At 36.8% G+C, this 6,328-nt stretch overlaps 1 pseudogene; it reads left to right on the top strand.

Annotated features, from left to right (window-relative positions):
• Positions 1–4,906: 4,906 nt before the first annotated feature.
• On the top strand, positions 4,907–5,557 carry LOC150046455 (acidic leucine-rich nuclear phosphoprotein 32 family member E pseudogene; annotated as a pseudogene).
• The last annotated feature ends 771 nt before the right edge of the window (positions 5,558–6,328 follow it).

Genomic DNA, 6,328 nt, shown 5'->3' with positions numbered 1-6,328 from the left:
AACTCTTGGGTTAAAAAAATATCCCTGTTTAATAAAATCCTTAAAGATTTCTGAGACCTTATACATGACAAATGGCGACCAGATCAGATGTGAGTTTTGTAGTCATGAGGAATCGTTTCCTCAAAAAATTAGAATCAGAATTGCCTTTTGATTTAACATTTCTGTCCATTACTGGTATATATTAGAAGGCATTGAAACAAGTATGTTAAAACCACTGCACGCTCATTTTTCAATAGAACAACATTCACGAAAGTTAATAAGTGGAATTGACGCAGGTGTCCACCAATATATGAATAGAAAATATATATATATATAAACACAAAATTGAATATTAGTCAGCTATTTAAAAGAATGATACTTGTCACAATGTTCTTTTTTACAATTAATATATAGAGTAATATTCTATCATATAGCAAAAGGATGGAACCAGAGGACATAATATGTTTTTTTATTATATTTTATTGTGGGATAATGAGAGGGATTACAGTTATGTTCATCAGGTAGTGGGTACATTACGTCTTGAAGTAATGTGAGGGAAACCATGGAGCCTATGCTCCTTTGGGACTAGCCTATTTCACTTAATACGATTTTCCCCCCAAGTCTTTCCATTTCCTTATGAATGGGGTGATGTCATTTTTTTCTGAAGGCAGCATAGAATTCCTTTATGTATAAGTACCACATCTTGATCCGTTCATTTGCTGAGGGGCATCTGGGTTGATTCCGTATCTTAGATATGGTAAATAATACTGCAGTGAACATCATTGTGCGAGTAGCTTTAGTACGCCCTTGTTTCTGGACATCTGGGTAAGTGCCAAGGAGTGGGATTGCTGGGTCGTAGGGGAGCTCTATGTTTAGTCTTTTGAGAAATCTCCATGTAGCTTTCCAGAGTGGTTGAAAGAGTTTACACTCCCACTAAGAGTTTAGTAGTGATCCAGAAGACATAATATTAAGTGACAAACTCAGGTAGAATGAAATAAGGTAAGACTGGTCAGGGAAGGGAGAAGAATGAGGGAGAAAGATGAAGGAGGTGACCCTGCTCAAGGTGCGTTGTAACCAGAAGTGAACATGTTCAAATGAAACAGCCTTTTACATCTAACTGCGGTGACTGAACTCTCAGTTAGATAAATGCTCTTGAATATGCAGCTTAAAAAGTTGAATCCCATAGAAGTAAAGAATAAAATAGTAGTTATCAGAGCCTGGGAAGGGTATGGGGAGGTCCAATGGAGAGAAGAGAGTTAATGGGAATGTCAGAGGAATGTAGTTGCATGGAAAAAATAACTTTTAATATTCTGTAGCACAGGGAGAAACTATGATTGATGCCAACTAATTGAATATTTCAAAGTAATAACTTAGGGAATACTTTTGGATGTTCTTGTCACAAAGAAATGACAACTCCTGGCAACCACATATGTCTTTGTTACCTTTTTCAGAAGGTTCTATAGTTTGTGTCAGATAGTAGGTAGCTCTTCCAGATGAACCTTTTTTCTTCATTAGCAAAATATTTCTAAATGTCTTCTTAGCATTTTTGGGACTTGATAGCTCATTTTCTTAGTGCCATATAGTATTTTATTATCTGTAGCATAAAAGATACTTCACTAACTGTACCACAGTTGATATATTTACTTATCTACTGAAGAATATCCTTGTTTGTTCAAAGTTTTGGCAATCAAGAATAACTGTACTTTTTCTCAAATCATACATGGTTCAGATGGAACAGGAATTAGCACACAACACCATTGGTAAAAGTTTCACCATTCAAGAGCAAATAAGTAAGGAACCCTCCATCCCAGGCTACCAATTCAGAAGAGGAAGATTCTGCAGCAGGAGATTCTGGAATGGCAACAGTGGATATAGGTTTGAACTTGGTTTCAAATATATTAGTATCCTATAGCTCTCAAGCTAGACTGGCGGGGACTGCTTTTAACCTCTTACAGACCATGGGAATACAGCTTCCCAACAACACTGGACACAGAAACATAAGATGCAAGTCTGAAGTTTGATGTTGGATTGCAGTGCCAAGTCTACTAGGTTCCAATGTAAGGATCGTGGAATGTGTGACATCTGTAATGTGTAATTAATAGAAGAGTTACATTATATTCACCAGGTAGAAGGTGCAATACTTCTCAAACATTGATACTCTTTCTCATGTTTTAGTCCCCATTTCCCCACCACCACTACTCCTCATCTTGTTTACCCCCCTTCCCTATCCTATTTCAAATAACCAGATAAACGTATATACAATATATCAAATAACAAGGTAAAATGCTGTAACCATATGAGATAACCAAGGGACAGCAAAAGAGATGAGAGATATAGTACATTAAGGACAACAATCACTCATTATTTGGCTTCCAACAAGTGGATTTTTAAAGAAAGGTTGCTGTCAGTTTCCCTTGTTGAATAATATACTAAGACATCATTATGTAACATTTCCCTCTGGTTTGAAATATTTTTAAGCTTTTTTTGAGTGGCTGTGGCCTCATGGAGGAAAGATTCAATGTATGTCAAAGAAGAAACATGCCATTCAGGTTATCAAATATAAACAGTAAAACACAACTAGCCTTTATAAAAAAAAGAATAACTGTACTTTAGATACCAGGGTGCAAGCTTTTGTGTAGACACATAGAAATACCAAGGAGTACATTGAGGATCATTTGTTCGTTTACCTTGTAAGAAACTGCCAAAATGTATTACAAAGTGGTTATTCCATTTTGCATTATACCATTCTCCTCCTTCTGCCAGTCTATTCCATTGGAGTAGTGGTTGGCATTTAAGTTGTCCTCAAGAGCTGTTACTGGCTGGAGTGTTTATTAAGAGAAACAGCTAAAGGCCAAATAATGAAGTAAATGATCCTAAAGAACTCTCCTAAGTAGGTCACCAAGGGTTTGTGATTCAGCTGGTTAAAAGGAATTCAAATTGAAAACATTTGAATTAAATTATGCTAATTGTATTCATTTCCTAAAAACTACTGGAGTTCTAGAATAATTGTTCTTCCTTATGTATTTTAACAGCATAAACTTCGGTTAAAATTATGGGATTTTCTTTCTCTGTTTCTTTTATCTTTACTTAACCCCCATTAGGTTTTCCTGACCTGTTCATTTTATGTTCTGGTATTTTGAATTAGGATGAAATTGTCTCTTTCCAATATGGTTTACAACAGAATCCACCACTTTTAACAAACCCCGATTGGAATAAGAAGATCCTCATAAACCCTGCCTTCTTAGAGTGGATACATGGGACCTCATTCTGTAGATTTTCATTACTCCTTGTTGTGATTTTTTTATTACTAGTTTTTTTTTAAGTCAGGAAAAAGAAGAGAAAATTGTTATCATCCCCTCAGGCATTTTTTAGTTATGGGAGTGAAAGTTTAACTGTTGGTGGAGAGACTCCATGGGAATTTGAAATAGTTTTACTATTTATCCAAACTACCTTCTATCAAAAGGGATAACCTTTGCCACTGATTTAATAACAGTTGTTCAACTCAATTATGTAAACACTTGGCACTTTTGATTCTTCTAGAGTGTTATTGAATTTTTAAAATGCCCTTTAACATGTGAATGAAATTTATCCTGTTTGCCTATCAAAAAGCATAATATAATATTAGAGTTGGAAATGATGAAAATGGTTTTCTCCTTGAGATACACAGGCAACATAATTTTTACCCTGTGTTGTTAAATGTCTATAATTGTGTAAAATACTGAGTCTAGCCAAAGTCAAGTGTGCCACATTATTGTACAGTATCTATTATTTGTAAAATTTGCTCTGTATTGCTTTCAGAGTTTGACCTCAGTCCATAGGAATAAGCTGAAACCTCTGCTGTGTTGCCTGCCACCAGGTTAGCTGTGGAATGTAGATTCTTTGAGCTAAACGAGAGAAATGTCCGAATCGGTAGAAATATATTATACAAGTCTCTTACGCTTTTCTACAAAAGTATTCATTTTTATGTGGAAAATACACTTACTGCATGAATAGCAAAAATGCAAACTCTTGTGTAAGTTCATTCTTATCATTTTTCATGAAAAAGAACAATAAAGTCTCAGATGGTTTTGTCTATTTCTCAAGGAAGATCATCCAGTTTGTTCCCAGAGGCCAGGAATGTATCTGATTTCCCTTTTTATTTTGGGCTCAAAATGGTCTGTGTTCTTCTTCCATAAGCAATGGGCATCTTTGGGACGAAGAGTTAAGGGCAATTTAGTTTCTCAAATCAAGTGACTTTTAGTAGCCTCTCTCAGAGAACACCAAGGCTTGTTCTTACTTGGCTTCCCTTTGCTGCCTCAGTCTGCACTTGGTCATTCTTCTGTCCTGGTTCCAGATCCACTTTGTTGTTTTGCTTTTGTTTTTAATTGTCGGTGGGGCTTGAACCTTGAGCTTGGGCGCTGTCTCTGAGCTCTTCAGCTCAAGGCTAACACTCTACCACTTGAGCCACAGTGTCATTTTGGGTTTCCTAGCAGTTTTATTGGAGATAAGAGGCTCACAGACTTTCATGCCTGCGCTGGCTCTGAACCATGATTCTCAGCCTTCTGAGTAGCTAGGATTACAGGCATGAGCCACCAGTGTACGGCTAGATTCTACTGTTTCATAGTATGAATTCTTTTTAAACAAAATTTGGCAAGAGGCTCTGAGCAGCTATTGAAGGGAAAGGAGCTGTGGGAGCATGTCCTTCCGTGTGTGTGGGGTATGTGGACAAAGAGGTAGTAGCGGCCGAGTTAGAGTCGTAAGTCCTTGGATTCCATTTGTTGTTCCTTTTTTTTTCTCCTCTACACCTATTTGGTGGTTGTGGGTATTCATATTTGCTTTTATTTTCAATAATTTCCAAATGTTTTAGGAAACAATTTCAGGGTTGAAGATAAATAGGAAAAAGGGGTAAAGGAGGAGAGTAGGAGCAGAAGAGAGAAAGGACACGGAGATGAAGAAGATTAGCCTGAAGTTAAGGAACAGAGCCCCAGAGGAGATTACAGAGTACATTCTTGATAATTGCCTGTGTGTCAATGGGAAAATTGAAAACCTGAACGACACTTTTAAAAAGAACGAGAACTGGAGTTTGAGTAAGACTAGTGTGAAATTGTTTGCAGGCTCAGCTCCCCAGCTTGAATAAACTTTGAAAGTTGGGACTTGGTGACAGTATAGTTTCTGGAGGTGTGGTAGTCCTGGCAGAGAAAATTATAGTTCTTACCTACTTCAATCTGAGTGGAAACTCTGCAAATCTTGACTTGTTTAACTGTGAGATCACAAACCTGGAAGATTCCAGAGAAAGTATCTTTGAGCTGCTGTAGCAAATCACATACTTAGATGGATTTGATCAGGAGGATGATGAAGCAGCAGACTCAGAAGAGGATGATGAGAATGAGGATGAAGATGAAGATGAAACTGGTCAACTTGAAGAATATGAAGAGGAGGATGAAGAAGATCAGAATTGTGGAAGGGAGAAGAGGAAATGGGTCTTTCATACTTAATGAAAGAAGAAATTCAGGATGAAGATGATGGTATGTATGATGAAGAAGGGGTTTTATGGCGAGTGCGAAGGAAAATTGGAAGGAAAATAGCTTATGCTAAGTAGAGACATGCAGATGAGCCCTTTCTTCAGGATGTAGATCATGACATGCCAGTGATGCTTTATTCTTTTTTCTGAGAAATGCATTCAACACTCATTTTTTTATGATCAGCTTTCCTTTTAGCTTAATTCCCTTCCCCATCCCAAAAGAAAGAATACTTGCAACTATCCAGAAAACCTTTAGTCTAATGCCTCAACTACCTTTTCAGGCTTCTCTTGGGGTTTAAACAAAGTGGGAGAATTAGTGTTTTTTTAATTTTTTATTTTTATTGTAATGTATAGAGGGGTTGCAGTTACATTTACTAGGTAGTAGGCGTATTACTTCTCACACATTGATAGCCCTTCTTAGGATTTTTCCCCATTTCCCTTCCACCCCTCCCAATCATCTTGTTTTCCCCCCACTTCCCTTTCCTATTTCAAATAAATGTATATACAATATTCTCAGTAACAAAGTCAGATACAGTAAGAACATGAGATTAACCATAAGGGAAAAAAAAGAGAAGAGACAACATAGTAGATTAAGAACAACAATCACACAAGACAAAGCTCTTGTTTCCATATCCTAAAGTTCCTTTCATTTAGTCTCATCCTATATGATCTTGTATACATAGGCTTTGAGCTATTAAAAAAATCCTCTGCTAGGCGAGTCTTAGATCAGTGTTAAATATTACAAATGAGGGAAACCATGGAGCCTATGTTCCTTTGGGTCTGGTTTACTTCATTTAATATGATTTTTTTTTCCAAGTCTTTCTATTTCCTTACAAATGGGGCAATGTC

The sequence above is a fragment of the Megascapheus bottae genome, chromosome 25 (genome assembly GCF_031878675.1).
Source record: "Megascapheus bottae isolate mThoBot1 chromosome 25, mThoBot2.hap1, whole genome shotgun sequence".
Taxonomy (NCBI): Eukaryota; Metazoa; Chordata; class Mammalia; order Rodentia; family Geomyidae; genus Megascapheus; species Megascapheus bottae.
This window is presented reverse-complemented; position numbering and strand designations above follow the sequence as displayed.